The following is a 22,341-nucleotide window of genomic DNA, read 5'->3' as shown; positions in this document are numbered from 1 at the left end:
TATAAGTTGTCATGGTGTTTTAGTGACGCCAGTTATATCCCATAATTCTGATGGCTATTTCTAACTGCAGATTCCTCACCATGTGAATCTCCCCAAGCCATTCTTGTAATTACTTCTATGTGCCGAGAGGTAGCGCCACTGGTCTTCACTGTGACTTTGCCCCACATATGGACATGTAGACCGAGAGCCACAGAGGGACACCACCCTATTACGTTGACGCCCAAAGGCAATGATCCAGAGCTCTGCTGTTATTGATTCTGGTTTTCACTGAATCCTTAAATTTGTAAGTTTGGTAGTGTGCAGGGATACCACCAGCATAGAAATTCGGTTTCAAGCCATACTGCGTGTGTTGGACATACCAGGCATCTGCTTATGGTGCTCGGGACCAAACATGAATTCATGCAGGGCAACAAGTGTTCCTTGATGCAACTGAAGGCCATCAGGACAAGAGAGATTAGACACTATGTTACAGAACCAAAGAAGCCGGGTCGGTCTTGGTCGCAGTTACCCTCGTAAGTGATCTCAGTCAAAAGATAAGTGGAGGAATAGCAGCCAGAGCTCCTCAGCGTCCAAACTTTAGGGTAAGGTGCCACTTCTGGAAGTTGGTCCACTTGACTCCATCTTCTGTGTCTGACTTGTACCATATTCCTAACTTGGAGCCAATGGACTTGGAGTTCTCCAAGCCGTCATCTACTACACAGCAGGTTACAGCCTTTAAGGAAGTCATGCTGCAGATTCTTAATTTCCTTCCGGCTTCCTCTTGTGCTGCTTCTGGCCCCATTGACTTGCGGGTGGGCCTTCCCCTGTGACGACTGACCATGGACAAAGTCAGCGCATCCCACCAACTACACCAGCCTGTAACTCCACCCCTATGCCTCAGGCCATATTTCCTGGCCCTCTATCAGCACTGGCTCTGGATTCAACTCCAGAAGGGGATTTAGAACCTATCTTCAACTGGAAACACCCAGTGTCAAGATGTACGATTACCTAAGTGCATGCTGGTAGTGAAGGTGGTATTAATGGCTCCCCTCCAGTCCCTCCGTCTCCACAACAGTATTCACAACGGATGGCCATTTTGGAACTCTTTCAGGCGCCCCTCAAAACTTCCAACATGTCTCAAATGATGATGGTGAGGAGACAGATGCATTGCTTTTCACCATACTTATGCTGGCCTTTATCTCAATTTGCAAAAGACCACTGACTTGGCTATCTCTCAGAAGCCTGCCCTGAATATCTCCAGGGCCTCCTATGGAGGAAAGTCCCTCCTTTGTAGGAGTGCTTCACATAACCGTGAAGTTCTCAAATTACTGCTTCCCACAGACGAGGTTAAAGCTAACCTCATTACAGAAATTTTACAACCTCTGAACCATCAACTTCTGACCTTTTTTTGCCTTTCAACAAAGCCCTGAGTCTTTTCATTTCAGTTAGCTTTATTTCGACCATAAATGCCACAAAAGCAGTTATAACACAACATAACCAAGAATAGAATACAATCCAATAAAATTGATATACAATATGTAAGATACAAACTTACTTAGTTGAAAATAAAAATGTGGGCAACTTGGCGCTCTGTGGCAGATACAACAAATTAATCTGTTCAAAATATAAAAGCTGAAGGCAAAGTTCAATAGCACATTATACGTTGATGCGCATAAAATAAGTCCAATTCAACAAAATCATAAAATATTTAAGTACTGATATAATTTTGTAAGGTTCACTTAATGTTCATTCACTGTCTTGTGGCCCACATCCGTCCTGGAAACACTGCTACAGAACATACAATTGGGAGGCTAGAGTCTGTCATTAGGATTCTCAGTGCTACAATGCAGCTTCTCGTCCCCAATAGTCTGCATATAGATGAGAGCCATTTTCTTCGGGGATTTATGTAACCCTGACTGAGTCTGTTCTGGCTGCTTGATCGAAACCATTTTCAGCTCTGGCAGTGAGTTGTATCATTGCAAAGCATGACAGGCTAGTGCCAAATGATCCAAAGGTTTTAACTTAACACCAAACACAAGAAAGCCTTGTAGTACAGGCATTCATCATTACAGGAAACCCACATTTTTCTTACCGCTACACTAGACAGAGTCTTAAAGAATCAATGATATTGCCAAGAAAGTTTTTTTGTTTGCCAGTTTGGCATTACGTTCTCTAAATGCAGTTTGTCTTTTGGGCTGTTGCAAACTCACTCCTTTGGGACATAACACATAAAGTGGCGGACCTATTTAGTCCCTTTGCTCTGATGGTACATGATAGTGTAGAAAAGTAGGATCTGCTTCCATGATTAACCCCACTTTTTGCTGGTGGTGTTCTGTTTTCTGACTAGTCTGACTGGTATCCGGCTAATCAGGACCACAGTCCCTAAATTTGACTATGGTAAGTACTTTGGTACCTTCCCAGTTAGCTACTGGTGTACCCAGGTACATCCCTATTATATTGTACTAAGGTAACCAGGGCATAGGTACACCATGGGTCCCCTATGGGCTTCAGCATGTATTATGTAACCTATGAGAGACCACTCAAACTGTGACTACAGGCCTGCCATTGCAGCCTGTGTAAGATGGTGCTAGCACCACTTACAACAGATATAAGTTTCCTTATATCTGAGGCCACTGCACTTGAAACCTATAAGTCACCTCTATGGCAGGCTCTTCAGTTTTTGTGGTTTCCTAGTAGTAATAAAATCTAACATTTCAATGATCATATGAATTTCTTCACCTTTATATTTTTATTCAATTCCAAATGGATTCCTAATATTTGGCACAAGAGCACACACAGAGAGCAAACACATGTTTTGCAGCAAATAATGGTGTTGCTTCATGAGGGGTAACATAAACCTAATAATATGAATTCCTTATGGTTATGACCATATGTCTTCAAGTTAAAGTACTTAAACTGTAGAGAACTAACCAGTTTGTTTCAGTTTCAAGAATCAGGGTGAGTATGATAGTCCAAAGATGCTGTGATGAACAGCTTGCATTACCACAAGGAATTCATATTTTTTTAATTTCTATTTGCCCCCCATGAACGCAATGCCATAATTTTTTCAGGGGTGTTGATAGGATTTTCTTTGGAGTGGGTGAGACTGGAGTCAGTCAGGTGGGTCCTATAGTGAAAAAGCAGTTTAGTCTTGTATTTTATAAGCACTGTAGGTTTTCTCTTACCTAGATGAATGGCTCCTTTGATGCCTTCTAGTATGCGATGTTTGCTCATAAGACTTCAATGGCATTGTTTATTCAGCAGTGATACTCTTCACTGTTGAAAGTATTATCATTGCCAGAGTTATATCTTTAACTATGAAGAAAGTCCAAGTGTATAGGTGCAAACACATTTGTTTTATTCCTCAAGTTGACCAGTTACAAGTACGACACAATTGACAGCCCCCACCAGGGACTCCAGATGTCATCATCTCAGCCAATCTACTGATAATACATTAAGCACAGCAGGAGCACTGCCATGGATGAAACAATTGTAGAACATTCACTACAGGATCAGAGTCAACAAACATAAAGTAGAGTATTAATTTACTCCCACTGGACATACTTTTAAAGTACTTAATTTTCTCAGGTTATTAAGTGTCATGACATCCTGCATTCTGTTAGATCACAGGTGAGGCAACGTATGAGGTCGCCACTATGATCAGTTAGACTCGGTGTCACTGTATCATCAGTGCTGTTCCTATCTTCTGATAAAGAAGAATGCTTATAGTGTGGTGGGCACAGGGCAACAATTTGTTCAATGGCCTGGAAATTTCAAGCTCAGAATATCAGTCATGTGTTGAAAGTTGCCTGCTTTACAAGCGCAGGGAGTACATTTAAAGTAGCTGAGTGTGATTGTCCTTAGTTCAGAAACCACCTGACAAATCCACATTTCACCTTGCATTGCCTCACTTAGCATACCCAAGGCTAATCCATTCAAATTTGTTAGGTATTGTTCGCTAATCTATCTGATGGATACTTCTACTTGGAGATTCCATAGCTTTGACTATCACAGTGGCAGACTGGAAGCAAAGTTGTGATTACCTCACTGCAGCCATAAAGTAGCCTACTCAGTGCCTTGTCATCAGATCTGTTTTTCCATGAATTTCGACAAGGGTCCTGAGCTTCTTTCTTACCCTCAGGTGCGGAAAGAAATTTAGTACAGTGCGGGTGACAAAGCCACCCCCTAGGAAGTGAGGGTTCAAGATCTGTTGCAAATGTGATGGACAGATGTCTATTACTGATCCATGTGACAACTGTCTTTGGTAGCTCAGCTCCGAACATGATTCGCCAAGGCGTGATCTTTGCCTGAGGACGTTCCCAGCAGTACACAAACATGTGGCCAGGCTTATCATGGCCAAAGCAAACAATGACCTTAAGAGCCGTCGCTGTACCAGATCTCATTCTAGGGCCAGAACAAGGTCCCCTTCCCTGTTCCTCTACTTGAAATCTTCAAAGGAAAAATGACATAACCACAAGAAAAGGAAGCATTCTTCTCCGAGGAGATACAGATCCAAACGTGATGCTTTTCCTAGGGCATTTCCCAAGCCACAGGCTTGGTTAAAGCCACCAATAGTGAAGAGGTCACCTTCTCCTTGTCTAATTCCCCACTGCCTCTGCCTTACCCTGATTTTACGGTATTGGGAACAAATAAAGCATCGTTTCTCCATGAGATGCTTGAGATATTCCAAAATCAGCAGTCTCCTCTGATGCAGTACTTAGCCACACAGGTTTATTTGCGACTCCATTCAGTTCCATTCCAATGTGGAATGTTTCGTTGACTACTTGTCCTCCACAATTCGATTCTGGTGCGGTCTCCCATCCTGGCACCTATTTCAGACAGACGCCAGGATTGAGTCAGATTGTACTGTGAGTACCAGTGCAATCCACTCCCTAAATTATACTGCTGCCACCTCTACCCCCAGTCAAAAAAGTAACATCAAGAAGGGAAATGCAAAGAGTCCTCAGGGAAGAACAATATAGAGAGGGCATCTACAATGGTTATTTGGACCATATTCATGAGCTGTTTGACTCAGACTCTGATAAAGAGAAGGCCTGCTCCCCAGTGGATGAAGGTTCCATAGAAATAGCTCTTCAAGAAGATAGTGTTCTTAACACTTCTCCTGAAATAGCTATTGATCAAACATTAGGTTCAGCTACACCATAAGTAACATTTTTCATTTAGTCTTAATGGAAGTGGCAGATACCCTGGAACTTCCCCTACCCTCAGCAGAACACTTTCCTGTCATTTTGACTGATCTACTTCAAGCCTTGCCTCCAGCCCATGTTCCCCTTAATGTAGCACTCCGAGAGACACTGAAAGAACCCTGATCATGCTCTACCACTACACTAGCAGTGATCAGGACTATTGTGGGAGATACAGACAAGCTCTGATTGGACCAGCCTTTCTCCAGTATTGGATCTTTCATAGATTCACATGCATAAATCATCCCCGTCGTCGGGGCGTGGCCAGCCGGGCAACATGGCGGATGCGAGCGACTGAGGCTCCGACCGTTACCTCCCGGACATCCTGTAAATTATCCTGAGGAGGGAGCGGATCGTGGTCGCTGGAAGCGGACCCGACGCGGGGCAGTGCGGAGCAGCTGAGGCGGCCCCGATAGCGGCAACTGAGGGGCGCTGTGGCCCAGCGGATCTCGAGTGGCGAGGGGGCGCGCGGCGGCCTGTGAGGCGGGGCCTGCTGCGAGGCCCGGCGGGGACGCTGTGAGACGGCGCTGGCAGCGAAGCTGATCCCCTGGCGGCTGTGGACCCTTGGAGGCTGGGAGCTGCTGCCTCCAGTGACCGTGGGCTGGTGGGGGCCCTGGCGAGTGCTGAGGAGCTGCGGACACGTGGGGCGGAGCGAGGTGCCTGGACCCTGCGGGCCGCGAGATCACCACGCATCACAGACAGCGGTGAAGGACTGCGGGGAGGTGACCGCCCGGCGGGGCCAGTAAACAGGGGAGCCACGGTGAGTCCAGAGGCCGGACTGCGTGGGAGCAAGCGGCGTGCAGCGGAGGGTCCCGAGCTGAAGGGGCCTGTACAGCGGAGTCTACGCTGGGGCGGCTGGGAGAGGACAGTTGCCGCGCGGGAGGACCCAGAGGCAGCGGAGCGCACACTGAGGACTGGGGCTGACGCCCTCCCACGAGAGGCGCCGCACGGAGAGTGACCGGAGTGGCGGACGGCGCGCTGGCCATAGAGGGGGCAGCCTGGAGCGCTACTCTGACGAGGTGAGACGCTCACGCCCGGGGCACTGGACGCTGAGCCGCCGGGAGAGTGACCCCGGCTGGGGGGCTGGCTGGTGCACCGAGAGGGGCCAGCAGGGACCTTGACTGGCCGCCGGCTCCTTGGAGCGCTGGTGAGGAGGTGTGGAGCCCTAAGGGGGACCGGAGGGCCGCTGCCGGTTGGGCCCGTCCGGCCGGGGCCGGTCGCCGTTTGGGGACGGACTAGGGGCCGGGTGCCGGCGCGGCTTGGAGGGCCTGCGGCGGGTCGCGTGCTTGGCAACGACCTGTGAATGCCGACCGCTCAACAATACGCGATGGGCCGGCTACGAGACAAGACGCAGCAGGGTCAGCTACGGGCCGGGACTACGGACCCCGCGCAGAGTCGGCCGGGGGGAGACGCGGAGTCGCAGGCGGCGGCCCTCTCGACCAAGATGGACACCATGCTGGTGGCAGTGGAGAGGCTCGGCGCCACCCTGGACCAGACGCGGGCGTCCCTGGAAACGAGGATGGACAAGGTCACGTCTGACTTCACCCTCCTCCATGCTGACCACCGCAAGCTGGCCGAGAGAGTGGAGTCGCACGGCCAGGCGCTCAAAGAACTACAGCCTACCGCGCGTAGCCATGGCAGGATGTACTGGACCGGGTTCACGCGCTCGAGGACAGGGTTGATGAGGCGGAAGGACGCTCGAGGCGCAACAACATCCGCGTGGTGGGTCTCCCGGAGGGAGTGGAGGGCAGGCACCCAGAGCAATACGTTGAGACCTGGCTGAGGGGCCTCCTGCCCCAGGGGGTGCTGTCCCAACACTTCGTGGTGGACAGGGCGCACAGAGTGCCGGCGCAGAGACCCCGACCGGGGGCCCGACCCCGACCGTTCCTCTTCAAGCTCTTCAACTACCGGGACAGGGACGCGATCCTTGGCGAAACTCGAAGAACTGGTGACCCGACCGTGGGCAGTAGCCGAGTTATGCTCTTTCCTGACTATACCGCAGCCGTCCAGCGGCGACGCAGTAATTATATGGCGGTGAAGCGCCAGCTGCGAGAGTTGGCTCTCCCTTACTCCCTGCTGTTCCCGGGCCGCCTGCGAGTAGTGGCAAAAGAAGGGACACGCTTCTTCGACTCCCCGGAAGACGTGTGGGACTGGCCGGAGGAGTCGGGACAATGGACAGGGGCGAGGCCTGCTGGCTCGGAGGTCGACGGCCGCCCGGGGAGGCGATCCAGGAGACGAGGGCGCCGAGGGGCGCGGCGAGAGGCGCAGCTGGGACCAGTGGCACCTAGCCCGGAGAGGATGCGGATGGAGCGGCAGGGAGCGCTGGAGGCAGTGGCGACGCTTGGGACGCCGCCTGCCGGTGACCGCCTGGATGCCTGCACGCCCACAGGGGCGGGAGCGAGTGGGGCGTCGTCCCCGTCCACAGTGGTCTCGGAGGACTTGCTCCTGCCAGTGGTGACCCCGCAGACGGCGGACCTAATTGCGTGACCAGTTGGCGGGATGCCGAAGGCTTGATAACAGTTGCGGGCGCTGCCCTGGGGTCACGAGGTGGCCTTGGGGCTGTACTGGTCGGATCCGGGACCCTGGACCCACTTGGGGGGCAGAGGGCCTAGAACTGGAAGAGCCTGGCCCTACGGGGGTGGGCTGGGTGATATATGTGCGTCCCCTACTATTGCAGCTGTGGCAGCCTCCCGCGGGGGGCTCACATTGGACCTGCACGACGGTTCAGCTCCGGACCTGATTCTGCTCCTTATTCTTCCAGTTAGGATGGGGGAGGGGTATGGGTCCCAGAGGTTGCTACGATTGCACGAACCCCATTTGTTATCACACAACAATAGCCTAATTTTACTTGGCGTTATAGAGGTTTGGACGGATGCCCCGTTGGGAATACGCCCTGATTGTTATATTGTTCATGTTGGTCCTATTGTTTATCTGGCAGCGCGTTAACATGCTCCCCCCTGGCTGCGGTCCCCCCTCTCCCTGGTGGGGGCGCCCTGGCCCCAGTCCGGCTTGCTCATCTCGACTTGTAATGACACACACTAATATTGTGACCTGGAACATACGGGGCATGCACGCACCGTCCAAGCGCTACGCCATCTTCTCCTATCTGCAGCGACACTCAGTCGGGATTGCTCTCCTACAGGAGACACACATGTCCTCGACGGAATTGGGCAGGCTTTCCCGGCGCTGGAGGGGACACACGTACGGCACTGTTTATTCGGCGCACGCGCGGGGCACGCTCATCTGGGTGCGCGCAGGAGTTCCTTTTGTCTGCACGGAGGTGGTAGTGGACCGGGAGGGGAGGTACACCTTGGTGCGGGGGAAGCTGAACGGCCAAGAGCTGTTGCTAGGCTCGCTGTATGCGCCCAACGTGGATCAGGCCTCTTTCTTGACGCGATTGACGCAGCTCCTACACCCTTACGCTGGGCTCCCCTGGCTGCTGGGAGGGGATTTTAACATGGTACTAGACGTCCAGTTGGACCGATCCTTCCCGCCCCTCCGCGCCACGGCGGTGGAATCTAACGCCCGGGCGTTGGGGGATTGGCTCACGCACTGGTCGCTGCAGGACTTGTGGCGCACACTTCACACGACGGACAGACTGTACTCCTACTACTCGGCGGTCCATGATCTCCATGTGCGACTGGACAGGGTGGTGGGGACCCAGTCGTTGCTCCCGCTTATCGAACAGTCAGAATATCTGGGACGGACGCATTCCGACCACAACCCCCTATGGCTCCGGATCTGCTGGGTGGCGGACCGCCCGCCGGTGCCCACCTGGCGACTTCAGCCGAGCGCCCTGGAGGACCCGGAGTTCCGCTCCTCCCTTGGTACGGCCGTCCTGGCCTACTTTGATGCCAACGAGGGGACGGCGAGCAGTGCCTTGGTGGAGTGGGACGCCCATAAGGTGGCCATCCGTGGGCACTGCCTGGGGGCCCAGTGGAACATACGAAAGGCCCTATCGGACTCCCTAGTGCGCCTCGAAAACGACCTCCTGCAATACGAGAGGGAAGGAGAAGGAGGGGGCAGGCACTCGCGCAGCCTGGAGGATCTCCGCGGGCAGCACGCGGAGCTCCTGGAGCGGCTCCGCTGTCATAATTATGCGGCGCACACCGCCAGAACACACGCCAGGGTGGATAGGGCGGGCCGCCTGCTGGCCTGGATCATCCGGCAGGAGGATCGCAGGACCCCGATCGGAGCAATCCGTGGGGAGGATGGAGTGTTGGTACACACACAGCGGGAAATACACCGGGCCTTCGTAGGCCATTACAAACGCTTGTACGCGGCTCAAGGGACGGGCCCCCGGCACCTTCTCGGGGAGTTTCTCGCCTCCATCCGCCTACCCGTGGCTACCAGGGAGCATAACGTGGCACTCAGTGGCCCCCTTTCCCTAGAGGAAATCGGGGAGGCGATCCAATCGTTAGCGACGGGCAAAACTCCGGGGCCGGACGGATTGCCCGCGGAGTACTATAAGGCATACCGCGAGACCCTGGTGCCGCTGCTGCGCGAACTTTACAGCAAATCGCTGGAAGAGGGGTCGCTCCCACCCTCCATGCGAGAGGCGTTCTTAGTCTCCCTTTCTAAGCCGGACCGCGATCCCACGGCCCTGGGCTCCTACCGCCCCCTGGCGATGCTTAACGTCGACTACAAGATACTGGCGAAGGCCCTGGCGGAGCGGTTAGCGCCGGTGGTCCCGCACCTAGTGCACCCTGACCAGAATGGGTTTGTCCCAGCGAGGTCCACGTCGCTCAATCTCAGACGATACTTTCGGGTGGCCGGTGAGGCAGTGCACAGATGGCCCAGAGCGGGGTGCCTCCTCCTCGACTTGGAGAAGGCGTTTGACTGCCTGGAGTGGGGATATCTGTCCACGGTGCTGTTGCAGTACGGACTGGACGGGGACTTCCTCCGGATGGTTGACCTACTTTACAGGAACCCCACGGTCCGTGTTCGGTTGGGCCCTCATGTCTCGGAGGCGGTGCCGGTGGGCCGGGGCACCAGACAGGGATGTCCCTTGTCCCCGCTGCTGTTCGCCCTGGCGATGGAGCCCCTAGCGGAGGCTCTGCGGACGACCCTGGGGGATGGGATACCACTGGGAGACGCGGTTCACCAGGTGTCGCTTTATGCGGACGATCTGCTGGTGTACGTCAGAGATGTAAAGTAGTATGCCGGAGCGCCTGGCCCCGCTACTGCGGCCATTTGCCACTATTTCGGGGCTTCGCGTGAACGCGGGTAAATCTTGTCTATATGCTTTTAGCGAGGAGACTGCGGACCCGGGTTACAGCCTGAATGGCACGCCGGTACAGTGGAGGGGCGGTACCTTCCGTTACCTGGGGATACACGTTTACCGATGCCCAGTTGACTTGTTTGATGGCAACTTGGGGAGGGCGGTCGCGGCGCTTGGGTCGCAGGTGGCCTTCTGGAATACGCTTCCGCTAACCACCACGGGCAGGGTGGCGCTCGCCAAAATGGTCATGCTCCCCCGTCTACTATACTACTTTGTCAACCTGCCACTGTACGTTCCGCCCGCCTTCTTTGGCAGGCTCAACCGGATGCTGCGGGACTTTGTCTGGGGTAACGCCAGGCACAGGTTGGCGCTAGCAAAGCTCTTCCTCCCGACGGACAGGGGTGGGCTGGCGGCGCCCTGCTTTGAGCGTTACTACCTGGCGGCGCAGCTGCAATGGATTGCCCGCTGGTTAGCCGACAGGGGCAGGGATGACACAGCCACGGGGGCTGCCCCCTACTCATTAGAGCGCGTGACCGGGCTTTTCCACCCCTTGGCAGCGGTGGCGGGGCCGATGCCGCTCCTCCTGGCAGTGGCGCACAGGTGCTTTAAGAGGGCCTTGTACCTCACGCGTGCGGTGGTGCCATACGCGCCGGCGATACCCTTAGAGGGTTCTCCTGGAGGTGGGGGGGTGCTCGCGGCCCCCGTGCTGACGGACTGGTGGGCGGCAGACGTGCACACGCTGGGGGACCTATACAGGGATGGTGCGCTGATCCCGTACGAGACCTTGGTGTCGGAGGACGGGCTCCCACCCGGTGGATTCCTCTTGCACCGCTCACTACTGGCGAGCCTGACCGCCAAATGGGGGAATATGGCCGCAGAGCCTGCCCAACATCTGACCATGCAATATCTGCATGTCATGGGACGGGGCGGGCACTTGGTCCGCTGGTTTGCCGCCTCGTTGCGAGAGCACACGGCGGTTGATCTGGGCCCACTTCGTGGCAAGTGGGAGCTGGACCTGGGACGGCCGCTGACGGACAGGGAGTGGGAGAGGGTGCTTAGGAGCCCAGTACGTATCCCCCGCAATCTGCGGTTTCGCCAAATTCAGCTGTTCATAGTCCACCGGGCCTACCTCACACCAGAGTTGATTAACAGGTACTTTCACCGCGTGGATGCGCTTTGCCCTCGGTGCCGCGAGCTGGGGGCGGGGCTGCTACACATGCTGTGGGGCTGCCCTGTGCTGCACGCCTATTGGAGGGCGGTTAGTGGGCAGCTGCAAGGGAGTGTGGGGCGCAGCGTTCCCTTTGACTGGCCCGAACATATCTTACACCAATTCACCAGATCGCCCAAAGACAAGGTAGTGTCCAGATTTCTGGACCTGGGGCTCGTGGTGGCGAAGCGCCTCATCACCAGGAGATGGAAGGCGCCTGACCCGCCGCACGCGAGGGCCTGGAGTTCATCATTTCAGGCATGGGCCAGAGCGGAGGGGACGGCCATCCGCAGGGAGGACACACTGGGGCTGCGGAGGGAGCCCATGGCGGACCGCTGGGAACAGTTGCTTGCCGAGTTCCGGCGCTTGATGGGGGAGGGCACCACAGGCAGCAGGGATGAGGCCAGGCAGGACGGCAATGGCGCAAGCGGCGGCGTAGTGTAGGCAGCCTCGCTGGCGAACCAGTGCGGCCCCCATTGTCACAGGTCCACTGGTGAGGCGGTAGGGAGCGATTGGGGATACCTGCGCCTATTGGGGCTTGGAGGGGTGCCCCTGGGGTTGGGGGGTGGGGGGTCGGGGGCGGACTGGGGGTGGGAGCACACCAAACACGTCAATATACACGCTGCCTTGGTTATGGGTTCTTTATTTTGTATTGCATGTTACTTTTTTGATTATATCGACGCCTCAGTTGCATTGGCGAGTCTAGTTTTCCTGTACGGCTCCATGGCTGGTGGGTGGTGGGGCTGGCCCCCTTCCGACGAGATGACATCTGAACTCCTAAGGATGAAGGGACTGGGCCTCAGGAGGGCGGTGGTGGGCGCGCCAGCAGACACCAGGCTGTCCCCCCCCCCCTCCCCCCGACAGTTGGCATGATTCACCAGTATGTATAAATTTCCGACTTGATGTCTATGAAATGTGATGCCGTATGATATGCTTATGTAATATGATCTAAAAACTTAATAAAACAGATTTGACAAAAAAAATAAATCATCCCCGTCGTCGTAGTGGGAGTCCCACGGTATACATATAAAAGCAGTAAATAATACTACAATAGGCTACAATGCAATGAAGTGTCACTGCAATAGCCTATCCATTTTCTTTTGTAAAAAAGAACCAAACTTAAGTTGCAGCCAATCAGGCGACAGCACCCTCTAGAACAATCCAGAGAGAGGCTAGGTTCCTCAGATTTTCTACCCCACATCGTGTGAAAGGGAGTCTCCCTGAGCTCTGCTCAGTTTTCTCTTGTTTAGCCGCATTTCAAACCAGAATGTCAAAATCTTCAAAGAAAGGTCTCTTCAGGTAGTGTGGCTCATGCGGTAAGAAGAGGCTGCATGCTGAGGATCCACATAAGAGCTGCATCTACTGCATTTACCCTCAACATAAGGTAAAAGACTGTAAAATCTGTAGAACCTTTTCTACAAAAATCTTCAAGGACCAAGAGGGTAGATTATTGATTTGGCTTCAAAGACTTAAATCTAAATCTGACGTCGTCTCTGAGGATAAGGAGAGCTCTACCTCACAGACCTCCAAAGAAACATCCAAAAGGAGAGATAGACCTCTTGAATCTCCTGAGATTTCCAGGTTTCCAAGAAAAAGACTTCAAAAAGGTCTCGTCAGGAAGATGCAGGCGCCTCACAAAAAGGAAAGCTTACATTTCCTACTGAGGAAAAAAGCCACCAGAAGGAAAAACACTCTTCTGTTCACTCTATGAAAATTTGTCTCTAAAAAGCTTGTGTCGCCGACGGCGTTCATTTCTGGATCACCGTCGACGCAAAAATCACCTTCTAGACAAGCTTCTCCAGCTAGTCAGCAAAAAAATCTACATTGTCCACGACGGTCCCACCGACAGCACTTTCAGTGACAACAATGGCTTCGACACCGCCGGCGACCTCATCGTCGATGTCAAGTTGTGAGACCAGCCGCTCACCTGAATTCCAGGAGCGTCTGTGGGGGCGATGCTTGCTCCTCAACCCACCTGGAACAACTCTCAGCGCTACTGCTTTACAGAAGCTCTGGCAGTTGCCCCAAAGGGAAGGGGAATTGGAAGAGAGAGAAAACAAGAGAAAATGAGACTGCCACCGTCTGCCACCTGGGCCAGCCAGGATCCAAGTTTTTGTGAGCAGGAGCAGCACCTAAATGTCAAGAGGCTTGATTAACACTCAGTCTATTTCTAAGTAAACAACTTATGTACCTTAACTAAGTACTAAGTGACCTTGGAATTACCGCAAAGTATTTAGCACAGACGAGTGCAATCATGTGGGTATTGCAGTTTTCTCTCATAGGCTCTGGTAACTGCAGTTTTCTCTCAAAGAATCTGAATAACACAATTATCAAGACAAACAATATTTTTTAAACCCTTGTGTGCAGTTTATTTCTTTAACAGTTGCCTATTACTCAGTAGCACACTCACCTTAATTATGGCATTAATTTGGCGATGACCTATGACTCTGAATTATTTTAAACATTTGAAAAGTGAGGTTAGAAGTCTAAAATCAGCTTAGACTTCTGTACAAATTGTCCCAAAAGAAATAAGCAGCTTTTTTCATTTAAATGCAGAAGCATAAAATGTCAAAGTTTCTCAAAGTCAAAATATATACTGGACTCGAATTTACAAGCAACTCCAATCAAGGGAAAGGGAGTTGAAATAAACAAGTCACACAGTAATTGAATTGTTGACTTAGCTCTGAACTGTCCGGACGATGTCTTGCTGAAGCCGGCTTTCAGCGGAGAATGAAATAGACACGCTGCTTCCTTTTCCTCGTAGCTGACGCATGTAAACAATCAGCTGTTTCAGGAGCATGTAATGAAGACCGGCTTAGCTGCTCTCAGAGACGCGCCGAGGAGATCCCAACCTCTGCAGCAAAGAATCCTCACGAACGCTTCCAATGGTGGGGACAGAAAGCCAAGTGCCGCATAATGGAGGGTGTCTATAGCCTCTGTTACGCGTGGTGAGGTAACGTGCAGAAACGTAACATGACAGCTACTAGAACACATGTGGAACACGTGGTTATGACATTCCCCAAGGTGTTTACAAAGCATGCAGGGGGCACAAGGAAATAAATAAAGCATTGGTAAAAGCAAGTATTAATGTATCTAGGAAACACGTGATTTAAACAGTACTTAGGAGAGCAGGAGAACATGATTCAAGCTAATATTTAGAAGGGCAGAAGAACACGATTCATTAATGGACCGTTGGGTTGGTTACATATGAAACAAACCATACCGACAGCACCAGTATCAGCCAGATTCCTAACAGTTGACGGCGACTCTGACGACAACGACTACAACCTTTTCGTCGGCGTCCTCTCCGACAACTGTGTCGATGACCATATCGTCTACTGTGCTGACGAAGACTTCATCTTGTCCTGTCATGTCCTTGTCGGCGACGCAGACTCTGTCACCGTCGACGAAGCTGACGACTCTTTATCCCACGCCTGTTCGTAAGCTTCCATCCACCTTACAGCTTACGCCTATGTACCCGTCGACGGAGTTCTCGTCGACCAGGCATTTTTTGCAAAATCCAGCAATAGTTTCACCATTACTACCTACAACTTTTTTAGAGGAGTCTGATGACGATGGGATGTTTGAACCTGCTGATAATCCTTCTCAATTGCATGTAAAATATCAAGAGGGAGATGACGAATATGAGGGTTACTACCAACAAGAATATCACCCTCCTCATGCAAAGATTCAGTACATGGAACCAGTTAATGAGCCTATGGTCCACCTTCCCATTACTCTGGTACAAGACCTTCAGGATTTATTACATGACTTTCGCATACGCTTTCCTTCAGCGGCTGTTCCTCCACTTCCACGGAGCCACAAGAAGGTATTTACCGGAGAGTGTGCAGCCTTGACAATTGTTTGACTACAGGTGCCCTCCCCTTCCGTGACAGCTCATGAGGCCATAAGTTCCTATAAATAGGGTTTTAAAAGATACCGAATGGGTATTTTTTTGCATGCTTAACTTTAGCATGAACTGTAGCTGAATATCATTTATGCACACTAATAACATATAATCCATATGTGAGTGAAGTAGGGATCACGCATGGTCCTGAAGAGAAAGCCACGGGGATGGCTTTTGAAACATGTTGACCAAGTAGGAGGCCACACATAACAGTATACCCACTACATCTCCCCATTTTTTAATGTTTCCAGCTAGGGAAGCGAATACAATTTATTTTGTCCACTAGCCAGGTAACTTTGAATCTGCACCACTATCTTTCCTGACCCTACCACCACTACCTCTGCACTACACATAGCTTTTTCACTTAATTAATTGCTCCAGCATCTTCGTAGGTTGCAGCACGCCCCGTCCTGTAGAGGGACGGGACAACTCCCATGATGAAGCACGACACTGAGGGATTCTTAGTGTGTGAGGGGTATTTTAAAAACACATAGTGTTTCCCATGACAAATTTTCGGGTTTAACACAATTTTCCCACTACCATCATTATAACTTTCCAAACAAGGAAGGATATATTGTAAAGTGGTAGAATCTTTTTGTTGAATTAAGGTTTCTAGAGGAGAACGATTCTACTTTCACCCCTCTTCACTTCCCCTCTTTGATGTTTTGCCTCCACCTTCACAGCCACCACCACCTGCCGCTTCTCCACCACGTACCTCTGTACCTTTGTCTGTGCTCTCCCCTGCGAGAGATCCTGTTTTGCCGCAACATCATCCGGACACTTCTGATGAAGGAGAAATTGAGGGCAATCCACCTCAAAAAAGATGGGCAAACAGGAGATGAATGGGAGGACTAAGTTATATCAACAGCTGCATCTCCTGCTTCGCAAACTGTAGAGTCTCCACCAGAGGATATCGGCAGCTTTCATGCTTTAATAGAAAGAGCAGCGTCATGTTTTCAACTGTCTTTAACGGTCAAGCAACAGATTGCTTTCTCTACGATTTCAAAGATCTATCCAGGAAATCTGTTAGATCTATACCCATTGTACATCGCATCTGGGAAGAAGGTGTAAAAGTAATGAGGACACCTGCCACAGTTATCTCTGTCTTACCCAGGATCGACTAGAAGTATAAAGCTCCGCATGATGCTCCAGCTTGTCTAGTAGGACATCCTAAGCCAGGCTCCGTTATCTCACAGGCCGCTCAATGGAGATCGAGGAACACTCTAGCACCCATTACTGCTCCGCCTGACAGAGAAGGAAGGTGCTTAGATAGCATCGGCAAAAGATTCACAACCACATCAGGTGCGACTGTTCATGCTGCCAACGCTCTTGCGATATTAGCCAGGTACGATCGACAGATGTGGTTGGACATTGCCCATTTCTTAGATCTCCTTCCAGAGGATAAAAGGATGGAAGCAAGAAAGATCCTGCTAGAGGGGAGGAAGATCTGCATCTGAAATCATTGATGCTTAATGGACATGCCTTCCTTTGCCTTTCGTCAGCCTGCTGGAGCTGCTGTCCTCAGATGCCAGGGTGGGCTAAAAGCAACTATGTTCCGCCCTGAGGTGCAAAGCAAAATTTTGGATATGCCATTTGATGGTGAAATAACACTCTTTAGCAAACATATTGATGACGCTTTGCAAACCATCAAAACAGACATGGACACAGCTAAGGCTCTGGGAATGCTTCGATATAGAAAGACCCCCTTTCGTGCAGCACGTGCCAGAGGAACCTATTCTTTCTGATGAGGTTACCAGATACCAGCCTCAAACTTACACCATTTTACGACCAACAACAACAGAAATATTGTGCGCCACCACAAGCTGCCTATTCCAGACAACCTAGACGGAAGCAACAAGTTCAACCCAGGGATTCTGGCAGAAGCAGTGACGACGCCTCGCCACCTGCCGCTCTTCTTTCGTCTTTTTCATTGAAGAAAATTCCCCTTTCTCATTGCCTACATTAATGGCAGAAAATAACATCAGACAAATGGGTCCTGGATATAATAAAGTATGACTATACCCTAGAGTTTACCTCAACGCCACCTCACCATCCACCTCCGAAAACAATACCACCCCATCTTCAATTGCTAAAGAAGGAGGCTTTACTAATGCTTCAAAAAGGAGCAATAGAATGTGTTCCACGCTCTCCGAGAGGAAAAGGCTTCTACTCCAGCTTTTTCTTGATAAAAACGAAAAAGTTGGGGGAGTGGCGTCCCATTCTAGACCTCAGAAAACTCAACAAATACCTGCTGAAGAAATCCTTTTGCATGATTACTCCCCAATAGAGGAGGAGCAACTGCACAGGCTAGACTCCAGACATGCGGCCAGGTTCTACTTTGACCGCAGTCAAGAGATCAGATAAGATCAGCTCTTTGTTAAAAAATGTTATGCTTTATTAAATATTTGCTATGCTGTAGCAAAGAAGGAGCTGCCTGAGGGACACTGTGCCCACTCTACCATAGTAAAGTCTAACACAGCAGCCCTAGCAAGAGGATTGCCAATGGTGTACTTATGCAAAGCAGCACCACTAATGTTTGAACTCTGAGGAGGAATGATCAGTTTGCTCTATCAGTATTACAGCATTTCCTTTTTAAGCCTTTCTCTCCAACCCGCCTCCTCTCTAGTAATCCATTCAAAGGTGAGGAATCTGCAGGTAGAAGTGTCCATCGGAAGGAAAAGCTACTTACCTTTGGTAAAGATCTTTCTTGTTGACTCTTGCTTTCCCTGCAGATTTCTCACCAATCCTTCTTCTCTCCATGTAAAATAAAGCCATTTTCCATATTTCTTTATTTTTCTACCTTAATTTTTATTTATTTATTTATATATATAATATATATTATACAATATTTGTTGAAACGTGTTAAGTAGCTTTTGTGAAATTAAGGCCAAACAATATAGTGATATCTCTGGCAGCAGATATTTTGCAGTGGCCGCGGATATTTGGCGACGATTCCACAGTAAACCGCCAGCATGGCCTCCCTGAGTACCATTGCAGGGACTTTTGCGATGTCTTCGCAAATATTGTGGTAATATAGAAAATATATATATTTGTACACACTCGCCGGTCACTGTCACAGACTCATGTATGCACTCTCATACTCACCCAGACACTTATGCACCCATTCACATACTTATACATCCAGTCATTTCATTTCAGTTCAAGCTTTATTCGATTTTAAGATAAAATCATAAAAGCACATAATACAAACATTTTTTTTTAATAAAACAAAGTCAACAACATAAGCTTATTCGATCATAGAATCAAGGTAAAATATCATTAAAAAGATTCAGAGCATAATAATTCGGATCAAATTAGGGACATGAGGATTACATAGATTTTCTAAATTTAATTACTAGTTTTAAAAAAGTTGAAACTGCATGAATAAGGGAATCATCTTCTAATAGCAATAATTTCATGTATGCTAATTTACAGGTACGAATCCCCCAGGCCCTAAGAACAGGTAACAGAAGAGCTCTACGCGGGACTTTGTAAAATACACAAAAAAAGACGCAATGTATGTCCGATTGTCTGGAAATATCATCACATGGGCACAAAGGGATTTCAGTGGACCAGTCATTACAAAGGGGGAAGGTGACTAAGTGAAAAAACATGCCTAATCTTAGGCGGGTCAGCAGTGTGCGTGCATATGGGCTTAATTCTAAGCTTAGATAATATTGGAGACCCTCGCACTGAGTAATTTCCTGAAACCGAAGTACAGTAGGTTTCATTTTCTCCCTGTCCCATCTTTCCGTTACCAGGTGATCAAGAGCCAACTTTTCAAGGCGGCTCTCGATGGCCCATCCAAACTGAGCGGGTTATCAAAGAATTCTGGATGTCCTATCCTTACACAAAGATTTTTCACGTAGGAGAGCCACCTAATATTGGCCATTCCATTCATTGTGAGACAGTCGGTGATTACTTCCCTATTTAAGGTTGTCTCTTCTGTCACCCAGACCTTGTGCCACAATAAAAGAGGGGAGATGTTAACAATGTCACTAATGTAGGGAAGGCCTACTTCTATATGGGTCATGTAAGTAGATGAAAATTTAGAGACTCCTAGTAAGTGACAGATAAACTGATTCTCACAGCTTTGTAACGTCTGCGCATTTTCTATCCCCCAGAGCCCTGCCCCATAGGTGGCTGAGGAAACCACTTTGGCCTTATAGATTTGTATTAGTTCCCCAGCAGGCTTCCCCCCGATTTTTGCAGAAAAATTGTTCAGGGCTCCCGCAGAACGTAAAAAGGCTAATTTCCTTGTTGCTATTGCCGGCTTCCAGCTCCCCCTCCTATCAAAAGTCACACCTAGATAACAGAATTTCTCAGTGGTTTCAATTTTTTGGGCGTCCAAGTAAATAGGACAAGGTGCACTTCTAAGGCCCCTGCCGCAGACCATGTTATAAGTTTTAGAAGTATTCACCTTTAATTCCCTATCCCTCATATAGGAGGAAAATTGGACCACCGCCCGCTGTAGACCTAACCTAGTACGCGACATTATTGCCGCGTCGTCAGCATAGAGTAATAGGGGCACTGAGGTACCCTTTATAGCGGGTTAGTCATATTGAAAATTGCTTAGGTGTTCTCCAATAGAGTTAATATAGATGGTGAACAACAGGGGAGCCAATATGCACCCCTGTCTGACCCCCCGCGAGATAGTGAATTTGTCTGAGCATTCCCCCAGACGTCCGAATCTGACCCTTGCCCCTGCGTCCCTGTAAAGTTCGCGAATAAACCTGATGATTTGGGCATCAAGGCCCAAGAAAGAAAGTTTGTTCCAAAGGAGTTCATGATTCACACAATCGAACGCTGAGCTTAGGTCAATGAAGGAAATATATAAGTTTTCGCGCTTCGCTTGAGTGTACTTTGCAATAATTAAGGCCAAGTTCAAGCACTGCTCAACCGTTCCCTTGCCCGTCCTAAAGCCATATTGTAAGTTAGAGATGGCCTGGTTTTCGGCCTCCCAGCTCTGGATCTGATTTAGGATGATCCTACCGGCCACCTTCATCAGTGCATCCAGAAGAGAGATTGGCCTATAACAATTTGGGTCGTTTCTGTCACCCTTCTTAAATATTGGCACGACAGTAGCGTCAGGCCAAGATGCCACAAATCCCTGTTGATTAGACTTGTTTAAAACATTGGTAAGTAAGGGTGCCCATAGATCCAACTCTGCCTTATAGACGTCGATTGGGACACCATCGGGACCCGGAGCCTTACCGGATGGGCTGTCCTTAATAGCTTTAATGACCTCTTGGAGACTGAAAGTGATATTCAGCGGAAAAGCATTTTGCTCGCCTGATCCGCCGAGGTACGTCAAACTGACAGTTAGCGAAGGAGGAGAGTGCCCTACAGTCGGATTATTATATAACTGCTTAAAATGGTTCACCCAGGTATCCCCTGGGATAGCCACTTCTAAGATGTCTTCCGCTCTGCTTTGCAGGTATGGGGCATTAACCACTTTCCAAAATAGTGCACTATCGCGTTGTTGCGAGGTCTCACGTAAGGTCGCCCACGCCTCCCGCTTAAGGGTGGCTTTTCTCGTTTTAATGGTCAGTTTGTAAACTCCTCTGGCTTGACGGATCAGGTCTTGGTTTTTTGGTTTGGTATGTAGGGCCTTTTTGAGAGAAGTCAAAGCTTTGGTGCATTTATTGTCAAACCAACCCTGTGGGCGCTTAGCTGTTTGCCTATGTTCTCTAAATAAAAGATCTTTTACTGACCGTTGGATATTAGAAAAGGCAGCCACGACTTTATCAGGCTCCATGGCAGCTGTTAGACATACGTGAATATCCTCGAGAGACGTCGAAACCAAGCTCTTTAAGAAGCCAGCTGGCTCAACTTTATCCCATTTGATAACATACCCATTTATAGCACCCAGATTAACCTTGGGAGCATAATTAGGGTTCTTCTTGAGTTGACTACATTCTCCCATTGTTTTTACTGAGAATGATATGGGGTAATGATCTCCGAAGAGAGCCTTTCCAGTCTCCCAGAGGATTGTGCAACCAGGATGGGCCGGGGACATTAAGGTGAAATCTATGGTGGAGTTACACCCTCGTCCGTTAAAAGTTGGTTGAAACGGATTAATCGGGCTGCACAGTTCATTTACAAAGGACAAATTCAAATAGAACATCATATTATTTAAGGAGTTGCTTAATTTTGAGTGGGTAAAATGGGTAGGGCAGTCTTCCCCATAATCTGCTAGACCGCACAAGCCAGTTGCAGAAAGGGGACAGACAGTACAATTAAAGTCCCCTACCCAGATTAGCACCTTCTCACCTGCAAGATTATCTATTAGAGATGTTATGCTATTGAGAAGGTTGTAAAGAACATGCTCTGTGTGGATAGATGGTACGTTATTATAAAAATTAATTAGAATTACATTGATAGAGCGGGGCCCTTTAAAGACCAAGACCTGATAAAACTGCGTTAAGACACTTGATGGCCCTAAGTTCCGCCGTTGTAGCCACATAAGTACAAAGGCCTCCTTTATTCCTACCCTGCTTACTAATAAGTGCGGGCGAATGAAAGGTTTGGAATCCTATAATATGGATTTCCTCGGTCGTCCAGGTTTCCTGCAAACAGGCTATAGTGTGTTTATTAATAACATCCAGCCATGCTTGCTGGTGGACCTTTTTACTCAAACCTGCCACATTCCACGTAATCAGGCTGTAGGATGGAAAACTCGGCCTAACTTCCGTGATTGCTACACTAGATCTTATACTAAAGCTGATGTCGCTGGGTAAATGTTGTGTCGTTAATAGCTGAGGGGTCACGGTGGAGGAAGAAAGCCTACATTCCCTGTTAGTTGTGCTTGCACCATCAAACG

Source organism: Triturus cristatus, chromosome 4_1 (assembly GCF_964204655.1).
Source record: "Triturus cristatus chromosome 4_1, aTriCri1.1, whole genome shotgun sequence".
Lineage (NCBI taxonomy): Eukaryota > Metazoa > Chordata > Amphibia > Caudata > Salamandridae > Triturus > Triturus cristatus.
The sequence above is the reverse complement of the archived record's forward strand: the minus strand, read 5'-3'. Positions refer to the sequence as shown.